The sequence below is a fragment of the Panthera tigris genome, chromosome B3 (genome assembly GCF_018350195.1).
Source record: "Panthera tigris isolate Pti1 chromosome B3, P.tigris_Pti1_mat1.1, whole genome shotgun sequence".
Classification (NCBI taxonomy): Eukaryota; Metazoa; Chordata; class Mammalia; order Carnivora; family Felidae; genus Panthera; species Panthera tigris.
Genome location: NC_056665.1, coordinates 98,448,607 through 98,465,210, shown reverse-complemented (window position 1 = coordinate 98,465,210; position 16,604 = coordinate 98,448,607). Strand labels below are relative to the sequence as shown.

The window sequence follows — 16,604 nt, the reverse complement described above, 5'->3', positions numbered from 1 at the left end:
TTGGTTCTGAAAGGGCAAATGGAAGGCATCAGCATAAACAGCAAGTGCAAGGGCTTGAGACGGGAAAGAGGAGAGCTTGTTCATGGAACAGAAGGGCCTCGGAGCTGGAGCTTGGAGGACAAGGTTTAGGATGAGGAGAGAGAGGAAGACAGGCCCTGATCATATGGAGCCTTCTGAGGTGAGGTGCTGATGCTTCATCCTGTGCCCAATACAAAGCCTTCGGAAGATGTAGGAAGATGGTATGCTTAGCTTCTCACACTTCTAAGGCGTGCTCTGCTTACTCTGTGGACTAGGCACTGTAGAAGCGCTATAGGTAGATGCAAAGACACAACCACTGTCACAGTGTTGCAATGAACTTACCCCAGAACTCAAATGTGTGGAGAAATTAGACTCCCACTTGGTCTAGAGTTGATCTATTCTAACTCACTAGCTGTTATCAACTATAGGAAAATAAAAGGAGCATGGGAGAGAACCCTTAGACCTCTTCAGCCTCTTTGGTTAGACATGCTTAGTCTCTAGATTATGGCATAATCTCTGCCCTCCAGGATGGTGCATGGAGGGAGAGAAGCATGCATGTCCTTATGGAATTGGTGGAAAAGAGTCCTCAAAACCATGCAGGGTCCTTGGGTTCCTCTAGCTCTCCAGCAATGTCCCTTGTCACCGCCTACAATGGTGTCATTAGGGGCTGTAGCTGAGGCTGAGCTGGTACACATCTTGGTCTGTAACCAAGCTCTCTGCTGGGTGGGACTGCTAGTCACCTCCTCTCTCACTGGCATTACAGGCCTCTCTGGATGCCTCGAAGTCCCCATCTCAACAGGTCCATGTTGGCCCTGGTGGCTCTGAACTCAACGTTCATTCTAGAGAGAATAGAGGAAGCCTTAGGGATACAAATGAGACCCTCACTCTCCCTGACCACATCTCTGAATTTATTTCCATGTAGGCACTCACCGGGTTGGCCAGGAAGGCCCCCTCCCAGGGCCTCCAGGTGACTTTCCCCAGTGTCCCAGACTAGAAACCAAGAAGGAGTCCCTCTGCCCTTTGTATTCCTCCAAGTATTTAACTGACTTCTCTCCTTCTGGGCTACAGCCCCAAGGGAAGATTAGAATCCCTAACTGGCCATTATTTCCTGTCTTCTTTCTTTCTGTCTTCCTTCTACAAAAATCTATTTGGGCAGGTATGCAGGCTTCATTACCATAGCCCCATCTTCAGAACTCCAGCCTTATCACTAAGCATTAAAGGTGAATAGTACAGACATTCTATATGTTATGGGAGAAATTTATGATCTAGTCTTACAGTCCTGATCCTTGCTATGTAAATGGAAACTGAAAACATTTATGAAATCCTTTCTCTCCCTACAAAGACAAGCTTTCAAATCTATTGGTCTTCTGCACAACCCTATTTTTCAATGTCCAAAGCCAAATCTTAACTCTTTCAGTTTGTATTCTTTTATCCCTTTATATCTGAAAAAAAGAGAGAAGCACATTTAATTTTTCCAAACCACTGCCATCATTACACCTGTTAAGGAATCTCTCCTAATGGTCTGGATGAGAGAGAAGCATAGCATGCTGTCTGGGAGAAGTGAAGCAGAGATCAGGAAAGAGAGAGCAAAGTAGGCAGATGTAGGAAATATGTTGGAATAAGAACAGAGCTGACTGAAGGATGAGATGGTGGGGGGTGAAAAAAATGGGGAAGCAAGAATGACTCCTAAGTGAGTAACAGAGAGATGGTGGTCCATTTGGGAACAGTGGAGAACACATTTGGGAAAAGTCAAAGACTCTGTTTTGCACCCAGGAAATTTGAAATTTCAATTAAACATTCAAGTGATAATGTCAAACAGGCCACTTAGAAGGGAGGCCAGAGAGGATGATAAACCTTTGGGAGTCAGCAGCATACAGATGGTGCCTAAAGCCCAACATTCCTTATGAAGAATGGGTAGGTCCATGCATGGACTGTACCAGGGATGGAAGTTTCTGTAGGCCAAGCCACGTTAGGACAAGAGGGACAGGAGGAAAATTTCTGACCCAATCCGAACCTACCTCAAGGCAGAGTCTCAAGATTCCGTGTAACATTTAAGGTACAGACTCAGGTTCCACAAACTCATCCTGATTTTAGCTATAACCACAGAGGAGAGAGAAAATGTATATGTCAGAACTAGGTCATCATTTCTGCACAGACTTTTATCTTAGAGAAAGTAACACATACTTACTTGGGATCCTTCATCGTGGAGAAAACTCCCTGTACAAGCAGGAGACCAGTAAGAAACAAAGTGGTCCCTATTGATCCTTCTATCAACAAAGGATCTCATGGTGGACCATTTTTTCAGCCCAGAAGCCACACGGGGTGGGGGGGTCTCTATTCAAAATGGACCTATGGTTTAGTGTTTCACCACACACTCTAACATTTCTGTCATTGGGGAGGCATAGGGAAATCAGAATATGTAGGCCCCCCTCTGAGTTGGGGGTAGGGGCAGAGTGGGGCGATGGGGGTGAAAGAACCAACACTATTTCCAAAGAAATAACCCCAACTGCTGAAACAAACTTGCATCTGGGTTCCTTGAGAGTCACTCTTTTGAAACAGTAAGGTACCTCCTGCATCATAGGGGAATGGAAGTTCTGCCTGTCTGGAAGACAGGCACACTTAATAAGGTTTTAGGGAAAACTATGTGAATGTCACATAAAAAGAAGCACGGAAATAGAAAATGATAAAGAGGACACGAGCCCTCAAAATCTACATGTTTATGAAGGTAGCGTAGAAGAGAAAGAGAAGAGGGAAAGGAGGGGAGAGAACAGAGGAGCAAGTTTTTTTTCAGGAATGATTACTATTTAAGTATAACCCTCTTGCTCCCTCTGGAGGCCAACGGCATGAATAACATGTCTGTAAAAGAAAAAAAAATCCTTGGATTGGAGACTCAGCTTCATTTGTCATTGCAACTTTCTTCTTCACATTAAAATAAGTCAGTATTGGGGCACCTAGGTGACTCAGTAGGTTAAGCATCTGATTCTTGATTTCAGCTGAGGACATGATCTCACTGTCATCAAATCAATCCCCATGTCGCCCTCCCTTACAGCCCCCCAACATGGAGTTGGGCTTGGAGCCTGCTTATGATTCCCTCACTCTCTTTCTCTGCCCTTCACCTCTCTCTCTCTCTCTCTCCCTCTCTCTCTCTCTCTCTCAAAAAAATTTTTTTAAATAAGTCATTATTACAATAAAAGGACACAATAAGGGCAAGAAATAAAAATTCCTCTGGCTTTCGGGCACTTTCCACATATGTACTCTGAAATTTAAAGCCCCCAAATTTGAGGTTCTTTGTAAGCAAAGCCAGAGTACAGCACTAATCAAATACTTAAGGCAGGCCTTATAAGATGGGGAAAAGGCTAATGCAATACAATACTGCATTAGTCTTCTTTAATCTATTTCTCCAAACAGCTCATTTATTTTGTAAATAGGAAGATTCTTTTGGGTAGTGCTTCCTTTTTTTTTTTCTCTCTCTTTAAGAGTTTATTTTATTTTTTAAATGTTTATTTATTTATTTTGAAAGAGAAAGAGAGCACAGTGGGGGAAGGGCAGAGAGAGAGAGAGAGGGAGAGAGAGTGAATCCCAAGCAGGCTCCACGCTGCCAGCATAGAGCCCAATATGGGTCTTGAACTCACAAACAGTGAGATCATGATCTGAGCCAAAACCAGGAGTCAGATGCTTAAATGACTGAGCCACCCAGGCGCCCCTAAAGATTTTATTTTTACATAATCTCTGCACCCAATGTGGGTCTTGAACTCAGAACCCCAAAAGCAAGAATCTCATGTTCTGACTGAGCCAACCAGGTGCCCCTGGGTTGGTGTTTCTTCTCACATCAGCATAAAGCCATCTGAAAGGACAATGTCTAGACTTTGTTTCAGGTTTTCTGTATTTTAATAAGGATGCCATTGTTGCCAGGCAACTCTGTACCCTAGATGTAGGTGAACTCCTACAAAGTTAAATTACCACCTAATTCTAATGACTCTACTCTGGCAGTAATCACAGTATTACAATTTGTCTACCTAGATCTAGCAGCTGAATTAAGAAAACAGCCAAGGCGCCAAAGACAATGAACCTTCATAAAGCTAGGGCTCATGAGGCCATTCTTCACGTTCTCAATTCAGTAGTTCCAAACAAATAGCACTGAGACTCATTTAGGAAGCTTTATTTCAGCCTAATGATTTTACAATACAGCAGACACTGACACTGATAACATTTGGGCAGAAGGAACCATGCCTCATAGCTGTGGGTTCAATTTAGGTAACAGTGTTTAATAAATACATAGCCAGAAGGTAAATTTCTCTAGCTTGATTATTCTTTCAGAACAAAAACCAATCTGGAGCATTATCTGTGGCCACAGGCAATGAGTAGGTAATATAACACCAGTCACACCATTACAAAGTACAAAAAGAGCAAAGATGAATTTTTATAGGTAATTCTATGCAATTTAGTATATGCTAAAAGTGACATCTCAAATCACTGGAGCAAAGATAGACTTCTTAATAGTGTCAGGACAACTGGGTAGCCATTTGGAACAAAAGGTAAAATCAAATCTGTATGCATTCCATACAAAAGAATGAATTCTAAATGTGTCAGATATCTAACAAATAAAACTATACAAGTACTAGGATAAAATATGAGTAAATTCATCTTCAATTTTGGAATAGAGACAAAGATTTAAAATACAGAAGCAACAAAAGACTGGTAATCTGACCACATAAGAATAAATACAATGTATAACAAAAACAAAAGCAAAACCCACAATCATCAAAGACAAAAGACAACTGACAAACGGGGAGAAAATATTTGCAAGACATATCTGTTATATATATAAAGAGCTCTTGAAAATCAAGAAAGGACCAAAAAGCCAAAAGAAAAAGGGAAAAAAAGATATGGAGACAATTCATCCCCAAAATATAAAATAGTCCTTAAAATGTGAAAAAAAAGTTAGAGAAATGTAAATTTAAAAAAACACTGAGATAACATTTTCTATCTATCAGACTGGCAAAAATTAGAAAGTATGATAATACACTCTCTTGGCAAAACTGGGGTGAAATACTCTCATAATTGCTGGTGGGAATAAAGGCCAATAACAACCCTTTCTGGAATGAAACTTGACAACACTTAACAAAAACTATAGATGCACTTTTGCCCCAACAATCCCACTTTTAGGAATCTACTCTGAGAATAAACCTCCAACAATACAAAATAAATATGTACAAGATTATTCACTGCAGCACTGTTTGTAACTGTAAAATATTAGAAGCAACCTAGATGCTCAATGCCCTCAGTAGGGGAGTTGCTGAAGAAACTATGATATATCCACACAATGGAATAGTATGCAGCTATAAAAAAGAATGAAGATCTCTCTGAATTTATATGAAGTGATTTCCAAAACATATTAAATTTAAAAAGCAAAATGAAGAGTATCTGTACTATGCTATCTTTCATGTAAGACAAAAGGGTGTATAACAATATATATGTATGTATTCATTATATATTCATTGATTTGTTCAAAAGAAATGCCAAAAGGTTAAACCAAAAATTAATGAGTTTTGCCTATAGAAAGTAAGTTGGAATAGTGCAGAAAAAAATGGGGAAAAAGAAAAGAGTATTTAAATGGGGGGCAGTGAAACTAGTCTGAATATACTTCGTTTAAAATAAATCTGACTCTAGGGCACCTGGGTGACTCAGTCGGTTAAGCATCCAACTTCGGCTCAGGTCATGATCTCATGGCTCGTGTGTGGAGCCCTGTGCTGACAGCTCAGAGCTTGGAGCCTGCTTCAGATTCTGTGTCTTCCTCTCTCTCTGCCCCACCCCTACTTGCACTCTGTCACTTCTGTCTCTCCAAAATGAATAAACATTAAAAAAAAACTTTTTTAATAAATCTGACTCTTAAAATCATGTTATGTTTTCATACGTCCCCTCAAAATAAATGGTTAAAATAAATTAGGGGGTGGGGGTAACCCCAAAATGGAATAAACAGTAACAAATGAACTGAACTGTATTACATGAATAATATAACCACATGAAGAAGGTAGGAAAGCAAGAGCTAGCCTAAGAAACAGTATTTTGACTATCTACTGTAAAAAGAGCTAAGCCAAAGGAACTATGCACAAATATTATACTGTACTTAGTAAATTTGGTTTTCACGGGGTAGTTAGCAATTCTGAAGCCGTCTTACTGGCTCTGAACAAATAAGTAAATACATCATGGATAATGGGAGCCATGTTTCGGACCACCAAAGAAAGATATTACAATATAAGAAAGGGCGGGGGGGGGGTGAAGACAGCTAGAATGAATCCTGTGATACTGGACTGTAATCAGAGGTATCAATATGAACTCATTGTTTTTAACATAGATACAGATAAAGAGCTATAAAAATAGATTAAAATATGTGTGTAAGCATGGGTTAACACACATACATATATCTCCTAGCTCTATCTTCTGAGAGGGCCCAGACACAATGAAATTCTCTAATTAATGGAACCAAAGCTCCTTAGAGAAATCTTAGAGATTCCAAACCTGGGACAGGAAAAACTGAAAATGTACCTGGAACCTCTTCTAGTGTCAGAAAGGAAGGAAGTGGTCAAAAATTAATAGGGGCACACTCAGGACATGGCGGCTAACTGGAAGGAGTGCCCAATAGCCAAGGTAAGAACACTTTGAGCAACAATATATGTAATAAGTAATGATGGATTATATTCATGACACAAAGTTGATGAAAATACTTAGCATTCCAATTAATCAATATGGAAGGAATGAAGTAAATAGGAAATCACCATTAGGCAAACACCATACCTAATAACTACTGCATAGAAGTACCATCAATAGATAATAAAATGAGCAGGCAAAAGTTATTATGGGAAAAAGGATATTTGCATAGTCTCAAACTATCTGCCTACAAGACATGTACTAATTACAAAGGCAAAAAGAATTACCTTACAGGGAAGAAACCTGGTGTCTTAATCAAGGCATCAAAGTGAATATCACCACTAATAAGGCATAGCAATATCATGTGCCCCTGATATGATACACCGAGAAGGGTACAGCCTAACCTCTGTGGTGTTCTTGAAAAAAATACATCATCTCACACTAGTCGTCAGAAAACATCAGACAAACCCAAATTGAGGGAAATTCTAGAAAATAACTGACCAGTACTCTCCAGAAGGTCATGAAAAACAAAGAAAGGAAACCATGGAGACATGACGACTAAATGCAGTGTGTGATCCTGGATTAGATCTGGGACCAGAGGGGTTTCTTCAACGTTAGTGGAAAAATTATTGAAATTCGAATAAGGTTCATAGATTAGTTAATAGTAGAGTGTCAATGTTAATAGCCCTATTATTCTGTGGAATAAGTATAAACATGAGAGAGAGCTGAGTAAAGGTTATACAGGAACTCTGTATTATTTTTGCCAGTCTTTTCTGTAAGTCGACACTTATTTAAAAATAAAAAAAAAATTTTAAGGATTTTTTTTAAGTGTTTAAGTGAACACATGTCTATGTGGCACATTTCTGAAGGGTATTACATGCATGATACCTTTTTGGACTGCTGGATTTAAGTTCTGTAGATATTAATGTGTAAATTCTGTAGGAAGAATATTGGATACCATAAAAACATCAGCAGAACAATACTTTGTTTAAAACCATTATACAATAAAATATAGCCTATTTGTTTAGATTGGTGGAAATAGGAATAATAATGTGACACTTGTGCTATTTCTGTTGTCAGAGTGATAACCATGACGTTCAAGTCAGTAAGTGGTCACTGGATGCATAGTTTGTGCTCAGAATTGAGCTAGGTCCTATTAAGTTCACAAAAAAATTTTTTATTTTTTTTTAATGTTTATTTATTCTTGAGACAGACGGAGCATGAACAGGGGAGGGGCAGAGAGAGAGGGAGACACAGAATCTGAAACGGGCTCCAGGCTCTGAGCTGTCAGCATGGAGCCCGATGCGGGGCTCGAACCCACAAACTGTGAGATCATGACCTGAGCCGAAGTCGGATGCTTAACCGACTGAGCCACCCAGGCACCCCAAGTTCACAAAATTTTATTGGACACTTCATTCACACCACTGTAAATCCTTTTGGTGCCACCTCTTGGAGCTAATGCTTGCATGGCCGGCCTTAGCCAATAGGAAACAAAAACCAATGGATAAAACTTCCCCCTCTTGTCCCTCAAGCAAACTATTATGAAACACATTTAAAAGAATACCCTATCAAGACTGAGCACAAGTCACCCATAGGAATGGACAACTCAATAATGTATCACTGTATGAGCTTCCCCTCCCTGCCTGTTCAATTCCCCTGACCCCTCATTCTTGCTCAGTGGGATTACTTTGAAACAAACTACTTTTTAGCACTTTTTGTCATGGGCTGTGCTTTGAAGGAGTATAGGGGAGGGGATGGTGGAGACCTAAGCTAAGAAAAAGATACATGCTTGCCCTTAAGTACAAGTTGCAGACACAAATATGAAGAAGATACCAATCAGTGACAGTATATTACTAAGTGCATAAAATAGCCTTATAGATATTTACAAATGAGAATTCTACTCATTAAGCAACATGTTCCAGATGGAGGTAGACTGTGATTCCCAAAGGAGTGATAACTCTTTGAGGGAGTGATAGACTAAGCAATGAGGATATCCTACATCCATGAACAGACAATTCAGGAGCCAAATCAAGTTGGGTTTTCTTTTTGCCACATGGAGAAAAGATTGTCAGAAGATTGCATACGCACTGCTCAAGGACTTATTTGTACATGAGCTCCTAAGGAAGTCCATTGCTAAAATTGCTAAAACTTTTAATGTTTATCTATTTTTGAGAGAGAGAGAGAGAGAGAAACAGAGCATGAGAGGGGGAGGGGCAGAGAGAGGAGACACAGAATCTGAAGCAGGTTCCAGGATCTGAGCTATCAGCCCAGAGCCTGACGCAGGGCTCGAACTCAGGAACTGGGAGATCATGACCTGAGCTGAGGCCGGATGCTTAGTGGACTGAGCCACCCAGGTTCCCAAGTCCTACAGTTTTTTAAAGAAGAGATCTCTTTTGATGAATACCAGATAGGAAAAAGTTGACTTATACAAAGAATGAAAAAGCAAAGGAGCCTAAAAAAATACAATTTAGCAAAATTTCCATTCAATTTAATAAAAATACATTCAGCCAGGATTGGAGCCAAGATGGCAGAACAGCATGGAAGCTTTTTGTGTGTCTCGCGTCCATGAAATACAGCCAGGCCAACACTAAACCATCCTGCACACCTAGAAAACTGATCTGAGGATTAACACAACAATCTGCACAACCTGAACCACAGAATTCAAGAGGTACACGGCACAGAGAGGTGAACTTGGGGAGAGAGAAGCCGTGGAGGGCAGGGAGCCGCTTTTGCATGCGGAGAGAGGACAGAGACAGTGGGGGAGGGAAGAGAATACAGGAAAAGCACCCCCACAAAAGCAGCTGGAGAGAAAGTAGAAAAGTGGAAACAGCCGCAGGGACTGAACTAAAAAGGGAGAAAGGAGAAAGGAGAGAGTTTAAATTTCATTAACACTATAAGCAGGGGGAGCTCAGAGTCTGAACACCACAGCTCAATACCTGGCAGTGCTCTGATGGGAAGGGCGAATCCCCAGGAGCAGAGTGGAGTCCAGGGTTCTCCAGGCCACATGGGGAGAGGTGGTTCCCCTGCTGGGAGGACACCTGGTAGAGGCTGTGTGGGTCCCCCAAAGGCAAGGCCCCAGTGGACCTGGGAAAACAACCACATTCTCTGGTGCTGGAACAAGGTCATTAAGGGTGAAGCCTGGTGTGTGTTGTGTGTTGTGATTTTCCATAATCCCTGAAACACTCCTGCTACACTATCTCACAAACTTTTTCTGGGATAGGCTGGCACCCAGCCACAGGCTCTGGGCATCAGCACCAGCACAGTCCCGCAAATGTCCCTGGGTGCAGACAGCACCCAGCCATTGCTCAGTGAGACCCTCCTGCAGAGGGGCAGAAGGAGACAAAGTTGCAGTCTCTCAGAAGTAAGGGGACGGGAAAAACAGCCACATCTGAGACAAAACTCAGGAAGGAGGTGCTACCTGGGTCTTGGTCACAGACTGTGTAAAAGCGGGGAGTGGATGGAAGCCAAAAACAAAGGAGGGGTGTGCAGTTGCTGATCGGGGAGAACAGAGTTCTGATACTAGAGACTGTGTAGCTGGGTAACACCATTTTAACCGCTCCCACTCATGCTCATGCACACCTGCAAGTGCCACAATAATCCACCCCAGTAAGCTAAGCAGCTCCATCTAGTGGAGAATGGAGCCATTACACTAAGCCCCGCCCAACTGGGTCAACCTTGCTCTTCAGGAACACAAGTCTCTCTGCCTGCATAGTGTATGGACTATAAAGCGCTTCATAGTTTGACTTCTAGGGGAAAACAAAGTAATTTCAGTAATATTTCAGTCTGTTTACTGGTCCATCTATTCAATTTTCTTTCTTCCTTTTATTTTCTTTTTTCCCTTTTCTCTTTTTTGTTTATTTTTCTAAATACAGAAAGAGAAAAAACTCATTTTTATTTACAATTTTTATTAAAAATATTTTTCTTTGGGGCGCCTGGGTGGCTCAGTCGGTTGAGCGTCCGACTTTGGCTCAGGTCACGATCTCGCAGTCCGTGAGTTTGAGCCTCGCGTCGGGCTCTGGGCTGATGGCTCAGAGCCTGGAGCCTGCTTCCAATTCTGTGTCTCCCTCTCTCTCTGCCCATCCCTCATTCATGCTCTGTCTCTCTCTGTCTCAAAAATAAATAAACGTTAAAAAAATAATATTTTTCTTTAATTTTTTTCTACTATATTTTTTACTTTTGTGTAAATTTTTTCAAATTCTATTTTACTTCCATCATTTCATTTTGGTCTACTTCAGTGTATTCATTTTTTCAAATTTTCAAAGGATTTCCTTTTTTTTTCTTCTTTCCCCTTTTTTCTCTAATGTATCAAGCCCCTTTTAACACCCAGACCAAAACAAACTTAGGATCTAGCATCATTTATTCGATTTTGTGTGTGTGTGTGTGTGTGTTTGTTTCTATTTTTTTAACTTTAATTTTTTTTACCCCATTAATTCCTTTTCTCCCTTCAAAATGATGAAACGAAGGAACTGACCCCAAAAGAAACAGCAGGAAGATACGACACCCAGGGACTTAACCAACACAGATACAAGCAAGACGTCTGAACCAGAATTTAGAATCACGATAATAAGAATACTAGCTGCAGTCGAAAATAGATTAGAATCCCTTTCTGCAGATATAAAAGAAGTCAAAGTTACTCAGGATGAAATAAAAAATGTAACTGAGCTGAAATCTCAAATGGATGCCACGGCCACAAGGATGAATGAGGCAGAACAGAGAATCAGCAATATAGAGGACAAAGTTATGGAGAATAATGAAGCAGAAGAAAAGAAGGAGATTAAGGTAAAAGAGCACAATGTAAGAAATAGAGAAATCAGTAACTCATTAAAAAGGAAAAACATCAGAATCATAGGGGTCCCAGGAAAGGAAGAGAGAGAAATAGGGGTAGAAGGGTTATGTGAGCAAATCATAGTGGAAAACTTTCCTAACCTGGGGAAAGACACAGACATCAAAATTCAGGAAGCACAGAGGACTCCCATTAGATTCAATAAAAACCGACCATCAACAAGGCATATCATAGTCAAATTCACAAAATACTCAGGCAAGGAGAGAATCATGAAAACAGCAAGGGAAAAAAAGTCCTTAACCTACAAGGGAAGACAGATCAGGTTTGCAGCAAGCCTATCCACGAAAACTTGGTAGGCCAGTAAGGAGTGGCAGGATATATTCAATGTGCTGAATCAGAAAAATATGCAGCCAAGAATTCTTTATCCAGGAAGGCTGTCATTCAAAATAGAAGGAGAGATAAAAAGTTTCCCATAAAAACAAAAATTAAAGGAGTGTGTGACCACCAAACCAGCCCTGCAAGAAATTTTAAGGGGGACTCTCTGAGGGGAGAAAAGATAGATAGGTAGATAGATAGATAGATAGATAGATAGATAGATAGATAGATACCAAAAGCAACAAAGACTAGAAAGGACCAGAGAACACCACCAGAAACTCCAACTCTACAAGGAACATAATGGCAATAAATTCATATCTTTCAATACTCACTCTAAACGTCAATGGACTCAATGCTCCAATCAAAAGACATAGGGTACAGAATGGATAAGAAAACAGGATCCATCTATATTCTGTTTACAAGACCCATTTTAGACCTAAAGACACCTTCAGATTGAAGGTAAGGGGATGGAGAACCATCTATCATGCTAATGGTCAACAAAAGAAAGTCAGAGTAGCCATACTTATATAAATCTAGACTTTAAAGACTGTATCAAGAGATGAAGGGAATTATATCATAATTAAGGGGTCTACCCACCAAGAAGACCTAACACTTGTAAACATTTATGCACCAAATGTAGGCTACCCAAATATATAAATCAATTAATCACAAACATAAAAAAAAACTCATTGATAGTAATACCATAATAGCAGGGGACTTCAACACCCCACTCACAGCAATGGGCAGATCATCTAATCAAAAAACCAACAAGGAAACAATGGCTTTGAATGACACTCTGGACCAGATGGACTTAACAGATATATTCAGAACATTTCATCCTAAAGCAGTGGAATATACATTTTTCTCTAGTCCACATGGAATGTTCTCCAGAATAGACCACATATGGGGACACAAATAAGCCCTCAACCAGTACAAAAAGATCAAGATCATACCGTGCATATTTTCAGACCACAACGCTATGAAACTCAAAATCAACCACAAGAAAAAATTTGGAGAGGTAACAAATACTTGGAGACTAAAGAACATCCTACTAAAGAACGAATGGGCTAACCAAGAAGGTAAAGAGGAAGTTAAAAAGTTCATGGAAGCCAATGAAAATGATAACACCACAACCCAAAACCTCTGGGATGCAGGAAAGGTGGTCATAAGAGAAAAGTATATAGCAATCCAGGCCTTCCTAAAGAAGGAAGAAAGATCTCAGATACACAATCTAAACTTACGCCTTAAAGAGCTGGAAAAAGAACAGCAGATAAAACCCAAAACCAGTAGAAGACAGGAAGTAATAAAGATTAGAGCAGAAATTAATGCTATCGAAACAAACAAACAAACAAAAAAAGCACATTAGAACAGATCAATGAAACCAGAAGCTGGTTCTTTGAAAGAATTAACAAAAATCAATAAAACCCTAGCCAGTATGATCAAAAAGAAAAAGGACCCAAATAAATAAAATCGAGAATGAAAGAAGAGAGATCACAACCAACACAGCAGAAATAAAAACAATAATAAGAGAATATTATGAGCAATTATATGCCAATAAAATGGGAAATCTGGAAGAAATGGACAAATTCCTAGAAACAGATACACTACCAAAACTGAAACAGGAAGAAATAGAAAATTTGAATAGACCCATAACCAGTAAAGAAATCAAATTAGTAATCAAAAATCTCCCAAAAAACAAGAGTCAAGGGCCAGATGGCTTTCCAGGGGAATTCTACCAAACATTTAAGGAAGAGTTAACACCTATTCTCTTGAAGCTGTTCCAAAAAATAGAAATGGAAGGAAAATTTCCAAACTCTTTCTATGAAGCCAGCATTACATTGATTCCAAAACCACACAGAGACCCCACTAAAAAGGAGAACTATAGACCAATTTCCCTGATGAACATGGATGCAAAAATCCTCAACAAGATATTAGCCAACCAAATCCAACAATACATTAAAAAAATTATTCACCACGACCAAGTGGGATTCATACCTGGGATGCAGGGCTGGTTCAATATCCACAAAACAATCAATGTGATTCATCATATCAATAAAATAAAGGACAAGAACCATATGATCCTCTCAATAGATGCAGAGAAAGCATTTGACAAAATACAGCATCCTTGATAAAAACCCTCAAGAAAGTAGGGATAGAAGGATCATACCTCAAGATCATAAACGCCATATATGAAAGACCCAATGCTAATATCATCCTCAATTAGGAAAAACTGAGAGCTTTCCCCCTAAGGTCAGAAACAAGACAGGGATGTCCACTCTCGTCACTGTTATTCAACATAGTATTGGAAGTCTTAGCCTCTGCAATCAGACAACACAAAGAAATAAAAGGCATCCAAATCGGCCAGGAGGAGGTCAAACTTTCACTCTTCACAGATGTCATGATACTCTATATGGAAAACCCAAAAGATTCCACCAAAAAACTGCTACAACTGACTCATGAATTCAGCAAAGTCGCAGGATATAAAATCAATGCACAGAAATCGGTTGCATTCCTATACACCAATAATGAAACAACAGAAAGAGAAATCAAGGAATTGATCCCACTTACAATTTCACCAAAAAGCATAAAATATCTAGGAATAAATCTAACCAAAGAGGTGAAAAATCTATACACTGAAAACTATAGAAAGCTTATGAAAGAAATTGAAGAAGACACACAAAAAATGGACAAAGATTCCATGCTCCTGGATAGGAAGAACAAATATTGTTAAAATGTCAATACCAGCCAAAGAAATCTGCATATTCAATGCAATCCCTATCAAAATAACACCAGCATTCTTCACAGAGCTAGAACAAATAATCCTAAAATTTGTATGGAACCAGAAAAGACCCTGAATAGCCAAAGCAATCTTGAAAAAGAAAGTCAAAGCCGGAGGCATCACAATCCCGGGCTTCAAGCTACACTACAAAACTGTAATCATCAAGACAGTATGGTACTGGCACAAAAACAGACACTCAGATCAGTGGAACAGAATAGAGAACCCAGAAATGGACCCACAAACGTATGGCCAACTAATCTTTGACAAAGCAGGAAAGAATATCCAATGGAATAAAGACAGTCTCTTCAGCAAGTGGTGCTGGGAAAACTGGACAGCGACATGCAGAAAAATGAACCTAGACCACTTTCTCACACCATACACAAAAATAAACTCAAAATGGATGAAAGACCTAAATGTAAGACAGCAAGCCATCAAAATCCTTGAGGAGACAGCAGGCAAAAACTTCTTTAATCTTGGCTGCATCAACTTCCTACTCAACACGTCTCCAGAGGCAAGGGAAACAAAAGCAAAAATGAACCAGTGGGACCTCATCAAAATAAAATGCTTCTGCACAGCGAAGGAAACAATCAGCAAAACTAAAAGGCAACCGACAGAATGGGAGAAGATATTTGCAAACGACATATCAGATAAAGGTTAGTATCCAAAATCTATAAAGAACTTCTCTATTTCAACACCCAAAAAACAAAGAATCCAGTGAAGAAATGGGCAAAAGACATGAATAGACACTTCTCCAAAGAAGACATTCAGATGGCCAACCAACATATGAAAAAATGCTCAATATCACTCATCATCAGGGAAATACAAATCAAAACCACAATGAGATATCACCTCACACCTGTCAGAATGGCTAACAGTAACAACTCAGGCAACAACAGATATTGGTGAGGATGTGGAGAAAGAGGATGTCTTTTGCACTGCTGGTGGGAATGCAAGCTGGTGCAGCCACTCTGGAAAACAGTATGGAGGTTTCTCAAAAAATTAAAAATAGGAGCGCCTGGGTGGCTCAGTCAGTAAAGCGTCTGACTTCCACTCAGGTCATAATCTCAAGGTTGGTGAGTTCGAGCCCCACATCAGGCTCGGTGAGGACAGCTCAGAGCCTGGAGCCTGCTTCAGATTCTGTGTCTCCTTCTCTCTCTGCCCCTCTCCCGCTTGTGCTCTGTCTCTCTGTCTCTCAACGATGAATAAACGTTAAAAAACTTAAAAAAAAATTAGAACTACTACCCAGCAATTGCACTACTAGGTATTTATCCAAGGGATACAGGTATGCTGTTTCGAAGGGACACATGCACCCAATGTTTACGGCAGCACTATCAACAATAGCCAAAGTATGGAAAGAGCCCAAATGTCCATTGATGGATGAATGGATAAATAAGATGTGGTATATATATATACAATGGAGTATTATTCGGCAATCAGAAAGAATGAAATCTTGCCATCTGCAACTACGTGGATGGAACTAGAGGGTATTATGCTAAGTGAAATTAGTCAGAGAAAGACAAATATCATATGACTTCACTCATATGAGGACTTTAAGACACAGGACAGATGAACATAAGGGAAGGGAAACAAAAATAATATAAAAACAGGGAGGGGGACAAAACATCACAGACTCTTAAATATGGAGAACAACAGAGGGTTGTGGGAGTGGGGATGGGCTAAATGGGTAAGGGGCATTATGGAATCTACTCCTGAAATCATTGTTGCACTATATGCGAACTAATTCAGATGTAAATTAAAAAAATTAAATTAAAAAAAAATTCAGACTGGAATACAATCTAAACAATCTACAATAAACTATCATTATTCCAGTTAAAAAACAAAACAAAACAAAATAAAACAAAACAATGGTACATGATTTTTCAAACTATGTAATATATTTTCGATAAAGCAGACAAGTACTCTGCTAATATTAGAAACCACAAGTTTCAGTTTAAAGGGAAAAAGTTACCAAAATAAAATACAAGACATTAATAAAAATAT

General features: G+C 39.6%; 1 long non-coding RNA gene across 1 annotated transcript in view; it reads right to left on the bottom strand.

Annotated features, from left to right (window-relative positions):
• Positions 1–16,604, bottom strand: part of LOC122239604 — a 127,401-nt gene that overhangs the window by 91,492 nt on the left and 19,305 nt on the right. The window contains exon 2 of the long non-coding RNA XR_006218850.1: positions 2,037–2,112. This is a non-coding gene — a long non-coding RNA (uncharacterized LOC122239604). The remainder of the gene's footprint in view (positions 1–2,036; positions 2,113–16,604) is intronic.